At 38.0% G+C, this 24,880-nt stretch overlaps 2 pseudogenes; one reads left to right on the forward strand and one right to left on the reverse strand.

The window, feature by feature from the left end:
- The first annotated feature begins 264 nt into the window (after positions 1-264).
- On the forward strand, positions 265-392 carry LOC114636256 (annotated as a pseudogene).
- Positions 393-23,327: 22,935 nt separating this feature from the next.
- Positions 23,328-24,321, reverse strand: LOC114634637 (annotated as a pseudogene).
- Positions 24,322-24,880: the final 559 nt, after the last annotated feature.

Here is a 24,880-nt window from a genome sequence, read left to right on the forward strand (position 1 = left end):
CATCGCCAATTAGCATACTGGTTTTCGCGCCTTGCGCAGGCGCACATTCAAGCAAGGCTCTCAAGAAGAACCAGGAAGCAGGAAACCGGCGCCATGTTGCAATGACGAACGCGGCTCCTAACACATGACCATTTTAGGGGTTGCCTAAGACCATTGCAAAATACAAATTCTTATATTACGATTCATAACAGTATCAAAATTACAGTTATGAAGTAACAATGAAAGTAATTTTAAGGTTGGGTGGTCTATAACATGAGGAACTATACACTTACCTGGCAGGGGAGATACCATGATCACGAAGGTGGTTTTGCTAGGGCGAGGCTTATCTATTCCACTCCGGAGGTGCTGACCCCTGCGATTTCCCCAAATGCGGGAAACTCGACTGCATTAAAAAAAATATGAGGAACTATATTAAATGTCACAGTGTTCAAGAGGTTGAGAAACACTGCCTTATAAGTTTGTACTAATAACTGAAACACCACTGGTAACTAGGTATCTGGAGGAACACTAGTAGATATGACCAAGTTAGGGATAGGTGATGTCTTTTAAAAGTTATTAAATTACAATTTCACAATATGAAGGAGCTCAATATCTTGTATAAAGTGTGAATAGACAATGTTTCACTTGCCATCCTAGAAATACACTTGAAAGACCAGTACTTTCTGTCACAAGCAATCTGGTGTTTTCCCCATAATTTTAGCATGTAATTTCCTTATTGGGCCCCATGAGGAGAGCAACAATACCAACCAACCAGAGCTCCCAGGGTCTAACCCACCAGCCTGGGAGCACTTAGGGAGGGATTCAGGGCTTCAGCTGAATATGTAAGAGTGGAGGGCCCTGCTGGGCATAGGTAGAAGAAGAGAACCTTGACCTCATGAAGGCTGGACGCCCCAGGGGGTGGGAATTTTGAGGGTGGGGAGATGGGAGTGGGGGGGGTAGATAGAGGTTACATCCACAGAGAAGAAGGAGGAGGGGTGAGGGGATAGGGGGTTCCTGGGTGGGTGGGGGATGGGGTAAGGGGACAACATATGAAATGTAAATAAAACATCCAATAAAAAATTAAAAAAAATTGGTTTTCTCTTCAAAACGAAGATATTTTTCTGTTTTTTTCTGTCAAGATATTTTAAATACAGTTTTATTTAAAATCCTAAAATATATATTTATATATATATATATATATATATATATATATATATATATCTTTTACCTTTGCTTTCTGATTAAAACAAACTTTTTTCATTATGAAGAACAACTATGAATGGTTGTTCTTCACACACAGAACTTCAAGATTGACAGTATCACACCCAAATATCTTCTTCTTTATGAATATATTCATAGAGATGAATATTGAGGACAAGCTGTTTTAGGGTTTTAAATATGAACTTTGACTGAAGCTCTTTAAGCTGTAGTTTTGTGAAGCATTTATTTTTTTCTATAGGCTTTTCAAAATTAAACAAATTATGGTGTTTCCACCATGCATGCTGAGAATACTTTGCATGTCAGTATATCTCTTTTTATACACAGATATTTTTAACACAAGTTATGGATGAAATTTTTGCCTGAGACTCTGTAAAAGTGAATAGTGAAATGTGTTTGAAAATGTTGAAGTAGTTTGAATGGTCCAGTTGTAAAAACATTCAAAAGACAGCTCACCAAAACACACTCACTAAATAAAGATTAAATACTGACATGAATAAATATATTCAAGATGTATACACTTTAAGAGATAGAGCAACCTCTGTCTTCAGGTCAGAAGTAATGCCAGGTAGTTTTCTTAGACGAAACCATGAAATGCCTCCTCTAGAATTAACAAAATAAAAATAATGTGGTAGTTAAATGCTCATGCTTCTTTGATGGCTTATTCACGTTGATTTTTATGTATCATCAAATATTCTGTGACTGAAGAAGAATAAAATATTGGTAGATAATCACACCTCTAGACAGATTTCATAGTGCAGAAATGAATATGCTATCTGTTGAATTATACCATCTACACATAAAACCCTGATTACCTATGCAGAAAGGACCATAAAGGGCACAGAATATCATTATGGAATTAGTTATGCAATGTGCATTTTGAACAGAAGAACCAGCCCAAATAGCCTGGAAGGAAGGAAAGGACATCTCCACAAGGGCAGCAATGTAAAGAGAAACTGCAAAGCAACCAGGCATTCTTTCATGCAAACTAAATTGCCCTTCATTATTTTAATGAGCTGGCGGCAATGTTTTTAAGTGTTTGTTTCTGTAGACAGATTCATAAATTTTAACTTAATGGGGCCCTTGATTGTTTTACCTAAAGATCATTCCTTATGATGCAACCATGAGAAACTTAACAGAATGTACACTAGGATAATGGGATTGGAAATCATCATCTGTTTTCTTCAGCGTTACAGTTTTTTCCATAATATATTATATTAAATGTTGCCCCACTGCTCAGTTTACTTTATGTTCAGGTTACTAGAACCTGTAATCCAACAAGGTTTTCTATTATTGCTCTTGATGAGCATGTACTGTAACATTAGAGTAAACACGTATTCTGATCTTACCCCCATAAAAGACTACTTGATGACATCTCAAGCTCTCTATTTCGAAACTTTTGTCCCCTTTTATGACTTACTCATCTTCTGTAGTGTGAGTCCATCGCAAGCATTCTCCACTGTCCCATCCATGATATGGTTTTACCATATTTTGACTATGCAACCCCTTAGTAGCGATTATCTTTTATTTTGTGCTCTCTCATCTTCAGCCTAACTCTACAACACTTCTCAGCATCTTTTTAGTATGAAAATAAACCAAGAAGCCCCCATTCCTGTCCATCATCTTACCATCAGTATCTACGTCATCAACACCCATCTCATCAAGATGTCACAGAAGACTGTAAATCTGAATACTACTTGGATATGTGATTCAGATGTGAATTACTGAGGTCTTTTTGAAACATTGCATAATATTAAAATGGAGCAAATGCCTGGTTCCACTGATAGTATTAGCACATAATAATTGTACAATGTGTTTTCTTATAACACTATCTTTTTTCTATAGTTCGTCAATGTTTTCTTTGAACTTCATTTTTGTTAAAGTAAAAGAACCAATAATATACTGATGTTTAATGCAGCTTTGTTTATATCTAAAAATTGTGTTTATTTCTTGAAAAAAATCTCATAATAAAAATCTCACAGCACAAGAATCCTATTTCTCAGGCTCTTAGAATCTTTCCTTCTCCTCTTCCAGAATATCCCCTGAGCCTAAGGTATAGGAGCTATGTTGTCAATGCATTAATTGTGGTTGGTCACCACACAGTCATTTGCTCACTGCAATTTTCCTAGATGTAGTTTTCTTTAACCATGTCTGTGAGAAGCAAAAAGAAAGTTCTTTGATGAGGGATGATAGCTACACTTATCTGTGTATAAAAGGATAACTGTATAGAATGTGATCAGAAATTATACAGATTTAGGAAAGTGGTATTAGTGGGTTCTTCTCTAAGTTCTGTGGTCCCAGTGGCCATCAGTAGTGTTCTAGATTTCCCACACAAGACATGAATTCCCTTCTATTGAATAGGCTTATGTCCAACTAGACAGCTGTTGGCCACCAAGATGTCAATGGCACTATTCTGTCTGTAGTGATATTTTGACATGCTGGCCATTGATGTAGTCCATAGGTACTACAGACTTGTATTTATTTTAGATTAGGTTTCTATTACTGTGATTTTTGAAAAAAAAAAAAAGATCATCATCAAAAACAACTTGGGGAGGAAACAGTTTATTTTAGGTTACAGTTCCGTATGACATTCCATTCCTGATAGAAGTCAGGGTAAGAACTCAAGGCAGGAACCTGGAGGCAAGAACTAAAGTAGAGGCCATGAGGGTGTGCTATTTACTGTCTTGATCTTCATGGTTTTCTCAGCTTTTTATTTTTCATTTATTTAAAATTTTTTTTATTGTACCCAGAACCACCAATCCTGCTCATAGTGAAGCGAGTTCTCCCTTATCAGTCAATAAAATGCACAACAATCTGGCCCATGCACTTTCTCAAATGAGTTACCCTCTTCCAAAATGACTCTAGGTTTTGTCAAGTTGACATGAAACTAGCCAGCATAGGAGGACTATTGATTGTGTCCTTTCTTTGACAATATGCCTACTGTCACCTATCATTATAGAAGCTGTTTCTCATGGAGAAGCTTTCCGGTCATATACAGCTCAATTTCTCCAATGTTTGTATCTAAAGCACATGTTTTTTTTTTTTTTTTTCAGGAATATGGGTTTACCTTTAACTTCTTGGAGGTCACCAATGGCAAAAGCAACATTCCATATTGTGTTGTGGTTCTTATAATTCCCTTCACCAACAACTTGACAGAGGTTTCTCAGATGTGTTAGTGAGATTTTTGTTAGTTTTTTTTTATGTATCCTAAGGGTAGCATTATCACCCCAAGAGCCATAACTTCATTTTTATATATTCCAAATAATTAAACTTACTTTAATTTTGCAGACTGTAACTTTTTATAAAAGTTTGATTAAAATTATAACTTGATGAGAAAATTAACTGTTAAACTGTAATTAATCGATCAGAAAATATTTTTAAATTATTCAAGTTCATTGTAAAGAAAACACATAATCTGAAATTTAACCGATACTTAGAATTATGTTTATCAGGACCGAAAATTCGTAATGCCAGCTGATTATTTTGTGATCAATCATAAAAAGATAATGTAAAAGAGGATTCAGATTCACCCGAAACACAGAATGTATACATGTAATCTTAATGTAAAATGTTATAAATAACTACTTTGTAAAAAGTTTTGTACTTGAATTTTTTGTGGGTTTGGACAAAACAAAAATCAAATAAAATGCCTAAGTAGTCATATTTTATTGCTCACCACTCTCTGCCATGCATTAATGATGGCACTTAGAACAGTTTCTGATTTATTTAAAGCTTTGCAACAGAATTTTTATCAGGTAAAATATATTACTCCTCACATATCAGGAAGTTTTGATGATGCACTCTTCAAATATAACCTTATCACTCTTGCAGTAGGGGTGACAGCAAACCAAACTGTCTAACATTGTCTGTTCCACCCATTGCCAAAAAGCAACACCAAAAAATACAAACAAAGAAATAAACAAAAAAACAGAACAAAAAAAACCCCAAGCAATATGACCATAACATTTGGATGCCAGTACAGATATTTGGTGACTAAAAGCATAATGTAACTGACTATGGGTGGAACATTAATAATATTGAATTGTTGAAGGAGAGATATTCATGGGGCTCAGGAACTCTGTGTACCCTGGCAGACTTTGACTTTTGGTATTTATGTTTTATTTCTTCACATCTTACAGACCTATAAATTAAATACATACTATTTCATAAAATATCCATTTGTAAAAACAATGGAAATACCAACATAACTAAGGATGGTCCTACAGGACTTCATCTAACATTCTCAGCTGCTAAGACCAGGTGAGCACATCTCAAAGTCTTCATTATTGAGATTGAACGTGATCTTAGATTTACATAACAGACGACAAAGATAATGAACTTGCACAGACTCTGAGGTGGGCAAATCTCAACTCAGCAAAGTCACTGACATGATGGGAAGGAACAGATACCTATTGATGTGGGAGAATCCATGCTCTGCAGATGACAATGGATAATGAGTAAGAAATTAGTTGGATTCTAAAGCTCCCATTCTTTTTATATCTACCAAAGGGTACTGTGAAAAAAATAGGTGATTTATTAAATTAAAACCAATACATTATTATAGTAATGTGTGAAAATTAAAAGGATGAATTAAAAAGGTAAAGCAAAATTATCAGCAAGAAAGGAAAGCTTCATAAAATATTTTTGTTCAAAGCAATCTTACTTGACAAAATATATTTCAATATAAACAGTTTAATAAAAATCATTTTAAATAGGTTCTAATGTAATTTTAGTGCTGTGTTTAATTTCTGGGACAGCTTATTCCTTACTGATCTCCCTTCCTAGGCAAGTATCAGTAACTTTGAATGTCATACATCAAAGCACGTCACTCATTTTGTATCACTGCTATGATCATATTTGGGTCTTAACATTCTCATTTGTTTTTGACTTTTATTTACTTTCATTGTTCATCACTGGCATCCATTTATCCACATCTACTAATTCTGCAAAGGAGTTTCACGGTGACATTTCCATTAGGAATATAATGTACTTGTACCATATTCACTTTTGTATATCCCATTTCATTACCTCCTTCCTCTTCTGCATCCATTATAGTTTCTCTTTCATTTTCTCTTGCATTTTTCTTTTTTTTAATATTTAACAAATAATAGAAAATAAGCTGTGCTTGTCACTGTAACCCTGGATAATTTCACCTAACAACAGCTCTAGTTCCTTTTTTCTGTTAATAATAGTTTTATTAAAGAGTATAGTTTCTGTCGAGCAGTGGTGGCCAATGCCTTTAATCCCAGCACTTGGGAGTCAAAGGCACGTGGATTTCTGAGTTCGAGGCCAGCCTGGTCTACAGAGTGAGTTCCAGGACAGCCAGGGCTACACAGAGAAAGTCTGTCCTGAAAACAAACAAACAAACAAACAAACAACGTATAGTTTCTGATTCTTTGTCAATTCCCCCACCTCAGCCTTCTTTTTAAGTGTTGTTGCTTATTTTTAATTTTGATTTTTATTTTTAGAATATTGATTTTTATTTTTAGAAGTTAAAATAGAGTTAAATCATTTCCCATTTCTCGTTACTCCCTCCAGCTGCTCTCATATACTCTATTATTTCTTCCCAAATTCATGGCTCCTGGCCTCATTTGTTTTTAGCTAGCTAGATGGGTTGATGACTGGTAGATACATAGCTAGGCAGATAGATACGATTCCTAAGCATATGAATACTTCTCTTTGCAGCAGACAGAGACAATTACCATAACACATCAACAAGCAAAGAGCAAATAATATCTGGTGCCCAGCCCCAAGACCCATCTACAACACAATGCCTTCACCCATGGCACATTTCAAAATGGGGACAGGAAGATTGTAAAAGTCAAAGGATGGCTGCTGTGAAATTGTAATTTTGAGATTTCTTTTAGAGATAGCGGGAAAACTACACCCATAAAATCTTAACACACAGCTGACTAAACAAGACCTCCATAAGGACAACGTCAACAGACATGGCAACATGGAAGGGAGAAAAATCTCACAAGGAGTGTGGCTCATTCCTACTAATTAAATAATTCTAATTGTCTTTTCTTCCTGTGTTGTTATTTTATTTCCAATATTAGTTAATCTCTCAAATGTGAAAATCCTTATTTCTTATCTTTTTTAAACAACCAAAACTAAACTGTCCAGTCATAAGATGTTCCTCTGACTATTTTTTATTCAGCTCTATACTTTATCCTCTGCTCTATATTTTTATGATAATTCTTTGTGAAACGTTCTCTTCTCAATGCCTATAAATTCTGTATTCTTTGTAAATGCATTTTGTCATTGCCACTTCACCACTCTTCTTTTGTTTACATTCATGTCCATGCTGACAAATCTTATCCAGTTTTCAATCTTTACATTACCTGACTTATCAGATGTACTTGGTAGAAGTGGTCAGTCCAATGTACTTCAGACAGCTTCTCCAGGAATCTTCAGAGTGTCTCACTCTCTAAGTTTGTCTTCTGTCTTACTGGCTGGTTTTCATGATCCCTTATCATAAGAGTGTACTCCTATCTCAGTTTTCCAGCATTGTAGGGTACAAATCCATGTATCTTTACTAGTCTCATAGAGTTAGTTACCAAATAAAATTGATGATATTTTGAGATTTTATATGTGTATATATTACTGTTTCCCGAATGCGAAACATATGGATAATATACTGTCAGGTTTCCTGGATACAGCTAGACTTGTGGACCTTGACACAGCTGGAATCATCAGAGAGGAAGAAGCCTCATTTAAGGAAATACATGCATGAAATCCAGCTGTAAGGTGTTTCCCAATTAGTGATCAATGAGGGAATGCTAGCCCCTGTTTGGTGCTGTTATTCCTGGCCATATAGTCCCTGCTTCTGTATGAAAACAGCAGATCTATATTAAAAATTAGAGGCATGTCTCTTTGCCTCTCATCTCATATCCAACCTACTTCAAAACCTTTCAAACATAATTCTCACTCAACTACTACTACTAGCCACTATCATCGTCTAGCCATTTTCATTACTATTTGTTACACTTTATTGTCTTTTCTCTGATAAGTTCCATGAGCAAGAGTAACTAAGGGAGGAAGCAGTTTATTTTTAGCTAACAGGTTATAGTTGTTATCCAAGATGCAAGACAAGACTCATGACAAGCCACTGAAGCAGAAGTCATGGAGGAACACTGCTTACTGACTTGTTCTGCCGGCAAGGTATCACTCAGTATGCTGGGTCCTCCTACACCAATAGCAATCAAGAAAATCCCCCAAGACGTTGCCCATAGACCACCATAATGGAGGTCATTCTTCAGTTGAAACTTCTTCTTTCTAAGTTTATCTAGACTTGAGCTAAATTAACAATTAAGCAGCATAACATTCTAGTGAAATGATATGGATAGATCGTCCTCAGCACCAGTTTTACCCAAATACAGTTTCATGTTAACATAGCTCAAATGTTACTGAGCTCTGTTCAAGTTCTTTATGTCATTTCTTCAAAATCTTGCAACACTCTTCAGTTTAACTCAAATGAAGGCCTCTGACTTATATTCCTTTTCTTTTTCTAGGATATCACATCTCTAAATATCAATATCCTCACAATTTCATCACAGAAGCACGGGACTAATCATTGTTGCACACGTGCTTTCATTGTTAAGTTTTTATATTGGCCAGTTCCTTCATGTAGACTTTTTCACTCAGTTGTTCAAATGTCACATTCTCAAGGTATCAACCACTCTAGGTGAGAACTTGTTGTTGTTGTTCTGAATCATGGTGCTTTTCTTTTTCTCTTATTGCTAAACGACTATGGCATCTTCTCATGTATCATACGCATGTTTTATTTATCTTGCCATTTATTGCTCTGTTACTCTCAAGTAGAATTTAAGTCATTGTATGTGTTTTCTGAAAATGCTCTATCATTATTAGAAACATGAGGACCTGTGAAGGTGACCTCAATTTTCTGCTAACACATTAAACAATGATGGCCCACACTGGTGCTCCTCAGGGTGAACATCAATAGGTCAAACCTTGTCTGCTGCTTGCTTTGCTTTGTACAGAATGAAGACAACCTCTTACAACTTTTCTTGATTGAAACACATCAAATAAAGAATATTTTGAGACATATGATGTAGACTCCAAATCCAGGATTATGAAAAATGTTTGATTGAAATATTGTTATGATTCTTAATTTAATTTTTAATTTCTGTCTGTTCTCTAAGTTACAATAGTATTGAACAGTTGTAATAGAGTCTTAAAGTTTGCTAAATCTAAATTATTTTCTAGCTAGATATTAATAGAAAAAACCAGCTGAATCTTGACCATCAGTTTCAAAATACTCGTATTTCCTCCAAATATTTATAGAGCACTTTGAATAATGCTGTGAGTTACTGCAGGTGCTGGGAATACAGTGGGAGTGGGTTGAGTAGCATCACATTCTCAAATAATGTATTCCTATAATAACCCTCATTAACTGTCAGTGTGAAAATATTTGGCAAAAGGGTCTTCACAGATATAATTAAGTATCTTAAAATGAGATAGTTTTAAATTTCCCAGTGAGACCATAAATTCAATGAAAAAAATGCTGTTATAAAACCAAGACTCCTTATAATAACAATAATAGTAGAACATAACCTCAGCCCCTGACCATATGACTTTCCCAATTACAGACTCTTGACCAGGTTATAGTAAAGCATATTCATACTCATGGTTATACCCATAGATTAATGCTGTGCCATCATTCATCAATGAAGAAATTAATAACTAGTATAAATAATCAAAATAAATAGTTGTTGAGTGGTGGAGGCTATAGAGTACATTGATACCTGGGCAATTTCTGAGAATATTCAAGAAAAGGAGCTTGGAAAGAATGTAAAAGCCAGAGGTTGAAGACAAGTGTTGTAAAATGATATCTTCTGGACATGACATGGCTGTTGTACTCATGAATTCACAGCAATGTGGTTTCCTGAATAAGATTTATACAAGATTGAGTCTCTCAACATTTCATTAGTCACTGAGTGACTATTGACAATAAATGGTTAGTGAGAGAGAGGGGTGACATTGTATTCAGTGGTGCAGTCAATGATACATTACCCATGCTAAAGTAAATAATCCCCTATTATGCCCTTCCCCCAGCCTTGAGAAGGCCTGAAAGACCCTGTTTACCACAATAGACCAGAAATAATAGGACCCAGCTGGTGTTACCCACTTTGGCTGCATGTACAGCCTGCTACAGGAACTTAGAAGAATAGACTGCCTTCTGAGCTTGCCTTGAGACACCTCTGCTGTGACTAAGGATGGGTTCCATTTACCCACCCTGGGTGAAGCAAGAAGGGGTTCAGTGGCGGGGGGTGGGGCTTCCCCTTAAAATTGAGAGGTGAACATTAAACTTTGAGCCTTGATCAGAATACCTTGTCTTGGCTTCATCTCTTCTTGCCCTTCTGTCCTCCTTTCATTTCCAGACCCTCTTTCAGGTGAACTCAGTTGATCCGTGGCCACAGGTGGCTATACTCTATCTGTACCCATGCAAGCAAACATATCTTAACTGTTACACACTCACACAGATACATGGTTGGTGGGTATGAGGGGAGGAGAGGCAGAAGCAGAGAGATAGAGAGACAGAGTGGGACAGAGACAGAAACAGACATAAAAGTAGGAGACATACTTGTGAAAAAGAAGGGCTTCTGTGGGAAAGGTAGTTGGTCAAAGGGTAATGAAGGTTTGAAAACAACCAAAATTCTCCTTATATCAATATAAAACATTATTAAAGAATAAGAGAGAGGTACTGTACATGGTTTTGTTTGTTTACTTTCTAGTGATTTATTTTGTTATTTTGTTATTGTAAAGAGAGAGTGAAAAAAAACATGGAGTTGGGTAGGGGTGAAGGTGGGGAGGACCTGGGGAAAGATGAGGGGAGAAGATACTGTGCTTAGAATCTATTGTATGAAAAATGCATTTTCAATAAAAAAGTGTACTTTGGAGGCTCAATAACAATTTTATTAGAGTTTGAAAAAGACAGTAATGCAAGTGTATTAAACACTGTTCTCTATAGAATCTGAGCTAATAGAACATATTCAAATATATGTTATATATATATATATATAATATATATATTCATATACTAATGTGTGTGTGTGTGTGTGTGTGTGTGTGTGTGTGTGTGTTTGTATGCAATTTACAAGAGTGATGTACAGGCTATGGTCTGGCTAGTTCAACAATAGCTGTCTACTCACAAGTCTATATGTCTTCCCTGGTCTTCAGTCTGTGCTGTGATCCCAAAAATGCAGCTTCTTTTTGTTTGTTTGTTTGTTTGTTTGTTTATGAGACATTCCATTCATGGTATTTTCTTTGGTTTTTAAATTTTATTTAATCATTTTTATGGTCCAGATTTTATCCCCCTTCCAATCCACCCTCTGACTTTTCCACATCCCATACTTCCTCCCTCCAACCCCTGTCTCTAAGAGGATGTTTCCATCCCCCCAATCCCCACCCCACCAGACCTCTCAATTCCCTGGGGACTCCAATCTCCTGAGGGTTAGGTCCATCTTCTCTGACTGAATCCCGGCAGTCCTCTGCTGTATATGTGTTGGGGGCCTCATATCAGCTGTGTATGCTGCCTGATTGGTGGTCCAGTGTCTGAGAGATCTCAGCGGTCCAGGTTAACTGAGACTTCTGGTCCTCCTACAGGTTCACCCTCCTCCTCAGCTTCTTCAAGCTTTTCCCTTATGTAACCACAGGGGTCAGCAGCTTCTGTCCACTGATTGGGTGTAAATATCTGCATCTGACTCTTTCAGCTGCTTGTTGGGTCTTTTGGAGGGCAGTCATGTTAGGCCCCTTTTTGTGAGCACTCCATAGCCTTAGCAATAGTCTCAGGTCTTGGGGCCTCCCCTTGAGCTGGATTCCAATTTGGGATTGCTGCTGGACCTCCTTTTCCTCAGGTTCTTCTCCATTTTTGACCCTGTAGTTCTTTCAGACAGAAACAATTATGGTCAGAGTTTTTTACTGTGGGATGGCAACCCCATCCCTCATTTGATGCCCTGTCTTTCTGCTGGAGGTGGGCTCTACAGGTTCCCTCTCCCCACTGTATGGCATTTCATCTAAGGTCCCTCCCTTTGAGTCCTGAGAGTCTCTTACCTCCCAGCTCTCTGATACATTCTGGAGTGTTCTCCCACCTGGTACCTTCTGAGGTTTCCTGTTTCTATTCTTTATGCCGGCCTTCAGGGCTTCAGTCCTGTTCCCCTGACCCAATACCAGATCATGTTCCCCTCTTCCCCTCCCTGTCCCCTTTCCCTCCTCGGCCCCTCCCTCCCTCCTCCTCCTGCGATTGCTTTCTTCTCTCTCCCAAATGGGATTGAGGTATCCTCACTTGGGCCCTCCAGCTTGTTAACCTTTTTGAGATATGTGGATTGTATCCTTGCTATTCTGTACTTTTTTTAAAAGCTAATGTCCACTTATTACTGAGTACATACCATGCAAGTCCTGTTAGGTCTGAGTTACCTCAGTCAGGATATTTTCTAGTTCTACCCATTTGTCTGCAAAATTCATGATGTCCTTGTTCTTAATAGTTGAGTAGTATTTCATTGTGTAAATGAACCACATTTTCTGTATCAATGCCTAGGTAGCAGGATAAATAAACTTTCAGTGAAAATGAAAGCAAAACCTTCCTTCTTCTATGCCTTTTTGAGTAGAATGCCACCAGAATGCGCTACCCAGATTTAGAATGGGTCTTCTTACCTCAAATGATTCAGTCAAGTCAGTTCTCCAAAGGAGTGCCCAGCTGCTTTAGTTTTATTTGCATCCAGATGGAGTCAAGTTGACAACCAAGATTAGCCATCACAAATCTACACCTTTTAAATTCAACACAAAATCTTATTTCCTTAAGCCCTGCTTAAATTCAAGATGAAACCAATAAACATGTCATAATTCTGCCTAACATGATACAACTACCCCACTTCTGGTACCAGTTTCTGTCATAGCTACTTTTCAATTGTTTTGACAAAATGCTATGAACAAGACAATATATAGAAGAAAGTATGTAAGTGGATTTACATTTTATGACTGTCAGAGTCCATGATGACAGAGCAAAGGCATAGTAGCAGGAACAGTTGAGAGCTCACATCTTGATATGAAAGGAAGATTGCAGAGAGAAAAAAACACTGGGAAAGTTACACCAAAGCCTGACCGAGTGACACACTTCCTCCATCACAGCCAGGATTCTCAATTTTTTTTCTAAACAATTCAATCAATGGGAGACCAAATATTCAAACACATGTACCAGTGAGAACCAGCCTCATTTAAACCATCATGGCAGATAACTTAAAAATCTTGACAGCTTCTAGGAGGAGAGATGGATAAGAGGAGACAGTCATGGATTTTAAAGTAAGCATGGAGGTCAGCAGGCAACTTTGAAAAGTGGGCGTTGTCAGAAAAAGAGAAAGCCCAGGGTGATAGGGAATGTATTCTTAGGATTTTGACCAGTAACTCCTCCCCCAAAAATAATAATAAAAAAGTTATGTTTTTTTTAAGTTAAGACTCTAAAAAGTGGGTCAGCTTAGCAATAAGGATTGCCAAGCAACTGAGAGGGAGGTGTCTGCAATGTTTAAGTATTTTATTGCACTAAGGAAACAATTATTCTTCCAATCTCCTTATCAAGTCTTCAGGTGAATCAGTCTTCCTGAGGGGGTCCGCTAGACAAGTGACTGGCAGGTGGCTGGATAAAGTCTTAAAGAAAAGGACAATAACATTCACCATTCTCTTTGGGGCAAATAAAAATACTAAGTTTCTACTCAAAGCCAGAAGCAGCCCTTCTAGTTCATTCTTTTGACTAGAGAGAGGAAAGCTCTGCCTTACTGGGACACAACAAAACCCCAATGTCTCCATCTTTTCATGTGGTATTTTAAATTCTAAGGAAGGGCAAAACTGACACTTTTCTATCTAGTGTTACCAAGGAAACAGGAGCCTAATCAAAATCCGATTATGAGGGAAAGCTCTAGATCTCCAAGGCTGCTAATATCTCTTATTACTGAACAACATTTTCTCTAGAGGACTAATTATTTAGGATTGTGTAGATGCTATTATTGAAACTTAATATCAGCTGGGTAGTTTTGTGGTTGTCATACATAGCGAATGCCATAGGGAATTTAGAACTCACAGTCCACCAACACACACAATGGTTGAAAAAGCACAGAGGTACAAACAGTTGAAAATACTAGTCAGAATTAAGACTTTCCTTACGCCATTGGACTTTATCAAATTCAATTCTCCCCATAGGAATCTCTAGTCTATGAAGGCAGTTAAATGAATGATATTAGAGCAAGGGACATTGTACAAAGTGCTTTACAGCTGAAATCACACTTGATATAAGGTTTTGGGAGGAACACTTGTTTTATTACTTTTTTCAATCATAAACCATAAAGAAGTAATTATAGAATAATTCTAACAAGAATTCAATAAAATTTATATCATTAAATGGGTTAGTACTGGTAGGTACTTCGAACAGTGTAGAACATGGAAGCACAACTTAAGCAGTTATCAAGCAGAATGACTAACACAGAGAGGAGAAACATTTCTTTGAAATTAGTATATAAACATATTTTTTATTGGTTATTTTATTTATTTACATTTCAGATGTTATCCCCTTTCCCAGTTTCCCCTCCATAAATCCCCTATCTCATTGCCCCTCCCCCTCCTTCTATGAGGGTTCTCACCTACCCAGTCCCACCTCACCACCCTAGCATTTCCCTACTCTCGGACATCAAGCCTTCATTGGATCAAGGGCCTCCCCTCCTACTGATACCAGATAAGGCAATCCTCTGCTGCATATGCAGCTGGAGCCATGGGTCCCTCCATGTGTATTCTTTGATTGGTGGTTTAGTCCCTGAGAACTCAGTGGGGGGGGGGAGAACTGGTTAGTTGATATTCTTGTTCTTCCTATGGGATTGCAAACACCTTCAGCTCCTTCAGTCCTTTCCCTAACTCCTCCATTGGGGTCTCTGTGCTCAGTCTGATGGTTGGCTGTGAGCATTGGCATCTGTATTGGTCAGGTTCTGGCAGAATCTCTCCAAAGACAGCTATATCAGGATCCTGTCAGCAAGCACTTCTTGGCATCAGTAATAGTGTCTGGATTTGGGATAGTGTCAGCCTATGGGATGGATCCCCAGGTGGTGCAGTCTCTGGATAGCCTTTCCTTCAATCTCTGCTCCACTCTTTGTTCCCATATTTCCTTTAGACAGGAGCAGTTCTGGATTAATATTTTTAAAATGGATGGGTGGCCCCTTCCCTCAACCAGGGACTATGCCTAACCTATGGATATGGTCTCTACAGTTTCTCTCTCCCCTTTGTTAGGTATTTCAGCTAATGTATTCCCGTGGGGTCCTGGGAGCTTCTTGCTTTCCTGTCATCTAAGACTTTCTGGTGGCTACCCCCAGTTCCCCATTCTCCATTGCTGCACACATCTGTTCAATTTCCTGACCCTCTGTACATTTCCCCGTCTCCTCCCATACTTGATCCTTTCCCTACTTTTTCTCCTCCCCCTCCTCTCTTCTTCCTTCCATCCTCTATCTCCCATGACTATTTTGCTCTCCCTTCTAAGTAGGACTGAAGCATCTAGACTTTGCTTTTTCTTCTTTTTCAGCTTTATATGGTCTGTGAGTTGTATTGTGGATATTCTGAGATTTTGCCTAATATCCACTTATCAGTGAGTACATACCATATGTGTTCTTTTGTGACTGGGTTACCTTACTCAGGATGATATTTTCTAGTTCCATCCATTTGTCTGTGAATTTCATGAAGTCATTGTTTTAAATAGCTGAGTAGTACTGCATTGTGTAAATCCTTTGTGTATGAAATCATATTTGTTGAACTATTTAAATATTTATTTTATTTGAAACTTTAAATACTTTACTATTGAAATCACTCCTACAACCCAATCCAAACTTCATCTGAAACATTGCATTCAGAGTCATTAAAACCTTAGCATCATTTAAGTAAGTTTCAGAGCATAAATTTAAGTCTATACACAATTATCTTCAGCCCCTTGGGTTTCAGTAATAGAATAGCCTGCTCATATTCCATGAATTTTAATTATTGCTACTTTAAGGCTATTATATAGAAATGCTGATGCATAAATGTTTAATATAAATGTCTATGTGTAAATGTTTAATCTTTATAAAGACAGAGCTTTTTAATTTCTAGAATCATTGAAATGAACTCTGCAATATATAAAGAAAAGTTGTTAATTAAAGTCACTACAGTATAGACAAGCAGTTTCTTGTTGGTGAATTTGTATATACCAACTGTCTTGACATATTCTACAACCAAAGTGTTTATATGTTATATTAGATTCTAATTTTCCCTTTATCTATCAATCTTTCATATGTATATTAAATTATTCTACTGGAATAAGAGTATATTGTAAGCCTAGAATATACAAACTATATAATTACTATTTGTTACATTATTGATTTATATTTAATAGCCTCAGATGCTAGCATGCAATATCAAAATGATATATTCCTTATTCAACATATCTAAAAATATTAATCAATAATTTACATTTAAATACTCTTTTAATGAGATAAATTTAAGAATAATATTTTTACTTCGAAATCAGAATTACCCTTTGAGCTTCTTAATTGAATTAATAAGGAATTTAAGAACAATTGGACTGAGCACTGGGTTCCCAATGGAGGAGTTAAGAGAAAGGACTGAAGAAGCTAAAGGGGTTTGGAACGCTATAGAAAGAATAATAATATCAACCAACCAGACCCTCCAAAGCTCCCAGGGACTAAACCACCAACGAAAGAGTACACATGGAGTGACCCATGGAACCAGCTGCATATGTAGCAGAGGATGGCCTTATTTGGCATCAGTGGCCTTTAATCCTGTGAAGACTGATGCCCCAGTGTAGCAGAATGCCAGGGTGGGGAGGCAGTAGTGGGTGGGTGGGTAGGGGAGCACCTTCATAGAAGCAAGGGGAGGGAGGATGGGATAGGAGGTTTGCGGAAGGCAAACGGTAAAGGAGATAACATTTGAAGTGTAAATAAAGAAAATATCCAAAAAAAAGAAAAAGAAAGAGAAAAGAAAAGAAAAGAGAAATGAAAAGAAAAGAAAAGAAAAGAAAAGAAAAGAAAAGAAAAGAAAAGAAAAGAAAAGAAAAGAAGAGAGAACAATCTCAAAGGGAATTTTTAGGGCAGTGGTTCTCACCGTTTCTAACGGTTTAATAAAATTCCTCATGTTGTGGTAACCCACAACGATAAGATTATGTCATTGCTTCTTAATAAATGCAATTTTGCTACTGTTAATTTTGCTACTGTTAAGAATTATGTAAATATCTGATATGCAAGACATTTGATATGCGATCCAAAAAGAGGTTGAGTCCCACAGGCTGAGAAATGCTGTCCTTGGCCACTTTTACTTGTATTTAAAGAAAAATTCCACAGTAGAAGGTTGTAAATCACAACATCTGCCTTGGAGGGGCGGGAAAGAGGAGAGGCTTCGCCATTAGAGTTTAGCCAGATTGGAAGTCAGCCACATAGTTGGGAGGAGAACTTTAAAGTCACTGTGTTAGGGAAAGCTTATGTGAGAGAAGACGAAGAAAGCTAGACAGTTCTTAACAACTCAGAAAAGCAGGCAGACTGGCTATCTGCAAGCTGTGGAGGCCCAGAGAATGGAATTCTGGGAAGGAATAAACTTTATCTTTTCACGGGGACAATTATTTCTCCTAACTACATAACATAGCTCAAGGTTCCTCTCCTTCCTTGTGTTTGTGGGGTGGGGTGGGATCCTGGAGCTGAGCTGTGAGTAGGTGACTGACATGCCCAGCTAAACTGTTAAGGGAGGAGATAATGACAGGTCTTTATCTTTGGAGATTCCATTCTTTACTGTAAAAATACACAAATAATTTTATCTATAAGCCTAGGGTTAATTTATCCATTCTTGATCGGCCATTAAATTACAAGCTGTAAAGCCCAACCAACTCTGATTTTGAAGAAACTTCATTTTGTGCAAGACCAGGGGATAAAATCCAATTCCAGGAAGAAAATCACAAGAGTCAACCTGAGCAAACATCCTGTGACAACCCCCACCTCTACCCCTTAGCAACAGCGAGGCTACAATAGCTGGATGAAGGTACATAGAGATAACCTAAGACATCCTGCAGAGAATAGATAACCCGACCGTCCTGTTTGTCAGGTGGTTCTGCCCTCATGTTTGGTTCCTGCAGATTACACCAGAAATGCAGTTTTTAAAATATTAACTTGCTGACCCATATGGAAATTCCTGTAACCAGAATAAAACCCTGCACCCCTGGACTCGGAGCTCTTTACCCTGACCCTCTGGGAAGGTGAGAGTCTGAGAACGTGAGAGACTAAGAGACCTTGTTTGCCAGCTCATAATAAAAGATCCTTGTACGTTTGCTTTGGAATTGGTTCCTTGGTGATCTTTGAGGTCTCTGCGACATAGCATATTTGTCTTTCTTGGAGTTGGATATTTCATATTTAACAGATCTCAAGTTAATTTTAACTCCCAGAATACATGATTATGTAAATGAGTGAACCTTGTATTAGAAATGAAAAGCATCTATCATTTCCTAAGGAAGGGGTCATTCTCCACACTTGAATTACAGGAGAAGTTCGCCCTGCTAATGAAACCTGCAAGTGTAAACAGGGTGCAACTCATCTACAGTTGAAAATAGAACAATTTCCCACATCTTCAACTAATGAAGCTTGATTCCCCCCTTAGCTCTTCACAGGCCTCTCCTCAGCTACCATCTTCACGTAGATGCTACACAGACAGCTGCTTCCTGCCTTGTACAGCACAACCATGAGATTAATTAATGTGCCCCCCTTTCCCATCTGATTTTAGAGTTTGACTCATTCCTAAATTTTGCTCATCATTCTCACATTCCTTGTCTTATCTTCTTGTATACATGCACAGTACTAAATATATTATACTTTCTGGTACATTCTTTATGCTTCTGAATTTTTATGCAACATTTGTATTTCCTCACCATTTTAGGAAAAGTTTTCGGTGATTACACAATTGAGGTAGGCAGAAATGTTTGGAGTGAGGGGAAGGGTGTGGATCCAACATATAGTCAAAAGCTTACAAATAATAAATCTTCCTCCTAATGGTATGTTTTCAATACCTGTTATACATTCCTACTGTCATTTTTGAAGGAGAGAAATATATCATGGTTTAAGGAAGTTGGTGAGAAATTGGTTTTGTTTTGATGTGATAAAAGGTGTATAGCTTGACTTCCTTAGGTAACCTAAAGGTTGGGTTGTGTTCTGGGAAACAGTTGTAAGGTAAGTCTATCTTTTTTTTTTCCAGTAAGGGATTTAAAAGAGGGATTAGAGAGGTAGAACTGTCAGAGGGTTGAGGGAATTAAGGTCAGAGAAACCAATAGTGGATTAGTACCAAAAAAAAAAAAAAGCCAAATAAGTCAAAACTATCCTATTTAGGCAATAACAAATCAAAACAACAGCCAGAAATGGCTTTAGCAATGTCAACTGTCTGCAGGCCTTGAAAGCCAGAGCTGTAGGATGCAGAGAAGCCTGGTAAAGAACTCCCGTTTGAGTGTCAGAGTTTATGTGAATTCACAAGTCTTGTTACAATAATGACAACATTGGTTCTTTCTCTTCTGGGTTTCACACAAGAAAAAGAATGAGAAGAGACGGGAGTGAGAAATTTTGTAATTATATTATAATCTCAAAACCACTAAAGAGGTGTCTCTTTTAGTTTGGGCATGCTATATTTTGTCCTTAGTCATTTGTGACCAATCATGTTGGATACGTTATTTGACAGAGTTAAAAATAAATTTTTATTTCTTAAATGTTTTTAGAACAAGATCACATCTCTGGGGTTAAAGTAACATGCCTGTAATGTGGTGGCAAAAAAACCTGAGAGTCTTTTATTTTCTAAATTGCTTTTATACACAGAATCAATAGCTTTCAAAACACAATCATTTTTTTCATGGATTGATGCATGCTAAATAGTGATTTTGAGTGATATTATTTTCAATTCTCATCTGACTGAATAAAGATAAACAGCTAGACCGACATATAGATTGCTTTATGTCATTTCTCAGAGGGAAGCAATTTACATGTAATGGTATATTGATCTTCTGAAAATGCTATGTAAAAATCAAAGTTGACTAACTTTGGATTTCTTCTGAATCCTTTTTTTAGAGCAGGGAATTTTTGCTGGATAAGTAGAGTTTTTAATTTCAGTGAATATGTAAATGAATGCTATTCATTTTATATAACCTGAACATGTTCTTCCTTTCATATTATTGAATTTAAAAGAATAGTCATTATTCATAATAAGTAGAAGATATGATGATTTGTTTTAATTACTTGCACTATTGGGAGATTATCTGAGGGCCTTGCACGTGTTAGACAAGCAACTACCACTGGACTACATCCCCAGGACAGTCTATGTATTTTGATTTGAGACAAATCTCACTAAATTAACCAGATGGACTAGACTTGCTCTGTATCCTAGTCATATCTCAAATTTGCCATCCCACTGCCTCATATTCATATGGAGGAAATATAACTCTATGCCACCAAACCCCGTGAGGAAGACATTGTATAGTTAATGTTTAAAATCTGAATATGATACATTTCCTATTCATTTGGAACATGGTCTAATATGAATCGTCAACCTATCATGAAAACCTTCATTTCAATATACATAATCACAGGAATGATGAAGACTCCTTCAGAATGGGAACAGTACATGATTACTATTTTTAGAGGTCAGGAACACAGAGAACTTAAACTTATATGGATCTATGCATCACTGTGACTATATGTCAGTCTTTATGAGATGCAAGCACAGTTTCCCTCCTCAGTTTAAATCTGTGCTGAAGAAGATCCTTCCTTTACCTTTTTATCAGAGCCTCTCCAGACACCAGAGTGATTGATCCTAGGAGCAGTGACAGAAACCCAAATCAATTAAGCTCTTGCTGCTGTTCCCTTCTTTGCAGCTAAGGAAACTGCACACACTTCCTTCAGAACACACCCTTCCAGTTCCTCATCTGTGCCCTTTCCCCAAATCCATGACTTTTTTTCTTTTATTATTATGATTACATAAATACAGAAAAAGATTAGAAAGTAGGATACTAGAAGTTTCAGTGAAACAATGCTCTTTTCTAATTTAATTACTGGCTTTGATTCCTATACCAGGACATCATAGCGTAAGAAAATACCTAAATAACAAGGGGAATATAAAAGTAAATGGTTTTTGTTGTTTCTGTTCCCCCACTCAGAACATTTAGAGACAAACTAATTCTATAATTTCTGATAGTCACTTTAAATATTTGATAAGTAGCAACAAGAAATTTGAAAAGAACAGTTTGCACACATATAAGTGATAAAGAAAGATTAAAATGATACCTTCAATATTCTTTTTTAGGCACTTCATAACACTTTAAATATTCCAAAAATAGATCCTCTGCAGAAATAACTCATCCAATAGAATACATTTTGTGACACTTAGTGTGGTAATAAACATTGCTAAACATTTCCATGTTATATAATTTGGGTCCCTTGACAGACTAAATAAAGACTAGATTTGCTTGGTTTTTTCAAGGGGAAAATATTTTCAAAACAGATCGTTCATTTTTAGGAGCAGGGGTCTGACCCCTGTCATCCAGTGCTATGTCTTTATGTCTAGTACACTGTTTTGGTTTTTGGCTGACAAGTGCTGTGAGCATCTCCAGGTGAGAACAAATAGAGGATTATGATCACTATTTCGGAAAATTATATTTTACTATTGAGGTATAAAGAAAAACAATGATAGAGTGAGAATTCAGGATTCTGTTCCAAAATTCCAACTATTATCATGTTGCCTTTCAAATGCTTTTGCCCTATCTAGAGTAAAGAAATCACACTTGCGTACACTGTAATGTAAGAATTCAGCACTATGATAATCCAGGATGCTAAGTAATGTTCTACAAAAAGCAAACTGATTAGAAGCCATTGTAACAAATGCTACTGGAAGTTGGAGGATGCCATTGTATTTTCAACTGGTGTATCAGAATGGGTTGTTTGTAAAGAAAGGATTTTGAACCTATGATTTTGGAGGCTGGAAGTTCAAGATTGTCCCTGGCTCCCTCCAGGAGGTAAACTTTTGTTTTTAATTGTTCTTGTTGTCTTTTCTTTAAGTGTAATCTGTGCCCAATGACTCATTTCTAATGAATACACTTTAACAGAAAATGGAAAAATTCTGACTTAGCAATGGAGAAATATAGCAGATCTTACATCAAGCAAATAAAGTTAACATTACTAAACAACAAATATTGATACCAGATATTATAATTTGAGGAGGTGAATGCTTTAACACAATACATTCCCCTCAGTCTAACCAAAAGAAAACATTAGATAAATCCAAGTTGGGTGGGGGAGGGACAGGCATGGGGATGGGCATGCTGGTAGAAGCTGAGTGGGAGGGAGACAAAAGGGTGAGATGAGACAAAGACAGAGAGAGAACTTTGAGGTGTCAGGCTTCTTCTAAGGACCCCTCTTCTGGGAATCAGCTGAGATCAGACTTAGTGTAATAATCTCTTCTCAAATCCTTGATGACCTCATGTCCTACTATTATCTCTCTATCTCTCTTTGTGTGTGTGTGTGCGTGTGTGTGTGTTTGTGTGTGTGTGTGTGTATCTGTCTGCTTTTATTACCTCCCAGACTAAGACCCCTACCAAGCCCTCCCTGCCTTTGGTCCCACAGGTCAGCAAGCTGGCCAGGTCACCAGTACCTATGGAAGGCAGCTGACAGTAAGGATAAATAAACCCAGATTGCCTGGCCATAATGGTAATTTTCTGAAGCAAGTGGGGGTATCGTACCTGGAATACAGGCATCGACCTCCGATCTTCTCAACAGTCCAAGCCCTCTAGATCTAGTCTCTCTAAAGGGAGAAAAGACTCCCAGTCCAGGCACATGTAGTGTGGCTTAGTGAACTTTCTGACGACAAACTGGGCATGGAGAGAGTCCCAGGGCAGAAGTCTAGGTTGCCCAAGAGGGCCCAGGGGTGTTCTGGTCAGGTCCAACTGGCCTGACATGCTGACATGCAGAGGCTGACCTGAGAGTCTAACTTAGACCAGGCCATTGTACAGGTACATCCTCTTAGAGCCAATATACCAGGCAGTCCTGATTGCCCAATGCAGCCTCAAGGGGCCGAGTCTAGCTCAGCACACTGTCATTGAAGGCCAAGCAGACGACAGCTTTCTGGTGGCCACCATACTCTCTCTTGATTTCTCCAGTCTCTACACACCAGAGCCGGGCCAGGTTGTCCGAAGAAGCTGTGACGATATACTGGGAGTCCCCTGAGAAGGCACAGCCCCACATCCAGCCACGGGACGACTCTCCAGGGTTACTACTTTTGATGCTGAGCTCTGTCATCAGGGAGAAGTTGGATGTCCTCCAGATTTTACATGTCTGGTCAGCTGAACAGGTGGCGAGAAGGGTGGAGTCAGGGCTGAAGTGGCTTTGCAGGGCATAGCGCACATGGGCTGGGATCTTGGTCTTCGGGATGAGCTGAGTCACCTCGTCACCAATGCCCCCTGTCAGATTCCAGACATAGCAGTTTCCGGCACTATTGACTGCTGCCATGTAGCTGGCATCCGGGTCAATGTGGGCAGACGTGATAGAGAACTCAGGCTCGGGGATCAGCTGCTCATTGTGGTCTGTCTTCAGGTCCCAGATGTGGATAGCACCGCTCTGGTCACCCACAATGAGTTCTGCCTGGTTGGGATGCAGGCACACGCAATTAATGGGTGCATTCACCTGGAAGATACGCTGACACTGTAGGTTCCGGGACCTGAGGTCCCAGATTCGAGCTGTGCAGTCCTCCCCGCCTGTGTACATCCAGCGGCCATCCTCGTGAAAGCCCACTGAGGCGATGTTCTTATTGACTCCATCGTAACTGATGATGGGGTTGGGGTTATTGGAGTTGAGATCATACATGCGGATATGTTGATAACCTGCAGCAGCAATCATGCTTCAGTCTGGTGTGATCTCCAACGCATTCACCTGAGAGTCCTGATGCTGCACCGTTCGAGTGCAGATTCCACTGTGAGCCTGCCAAAAGCACACCATGTGGTCATAGCCTGCAGTTGCTAAGATGACAGGGTCACTGCCCACTGTGCCTGGGGTGGTAGTCATTGTTTGATGGCTTAACACACGCTCTGCCTCTCTCTCTCTTAAAAGTTTTATGTCACTTTAACATCACTGCTCTAAAGACCAAACTTTGAACAGATAAACCCTTAGGAGCCCTTCTTCATCCTAACTGTAGGAGGTGTTGCTGCTGTACAGAAATAAGCAGAAATTAACTCAGGATTACTTTTTCTGTGACAGTGTATGTAAGAACATATTAACTGACTTTTTCTAAAGACTTAGTCCTATTTTAACACCTACTAACTCAGCAAACAAGAGTAGCTACTTATGTCTTTAGGGTGTGCTAGAAAAGATGGATATGTCTGCACACTACTATGAGTCTCAAATAGAGAAAAAACTGTAGCAAAACACAAAATGTCCCAGCTACTGAACTACTTTTCTGAATGCTTATTTTTATTGATGCTTAAAGTAATGTTAATGGGAAAATACTGAATGCTTCCTGAGTATAATCATTCTTCTTCAAATTTCTTAAAATAGCATAGCCCCTTGAGACATTTTCCTGTGGACTCGGCTTATAGTGATAGGAGATAGTACCGATTTCCCCAATTGCTGTCATTCTA

Source organism: Grammomys surdaster, unplaced genomic scaffold (assembly GCF_004785775.1).
Source record: "Grammomys surdaster isolate TR1022 unplaced genomic scaffold, NIH_TR_1.0 99, whole genome shotgun sequence".
Lineage (NCBI taxonomy): Eukaryota > Metazoa > Chordata > Mammalia > Rodentia > Muridae > Grammomys > Grammomys surdaster.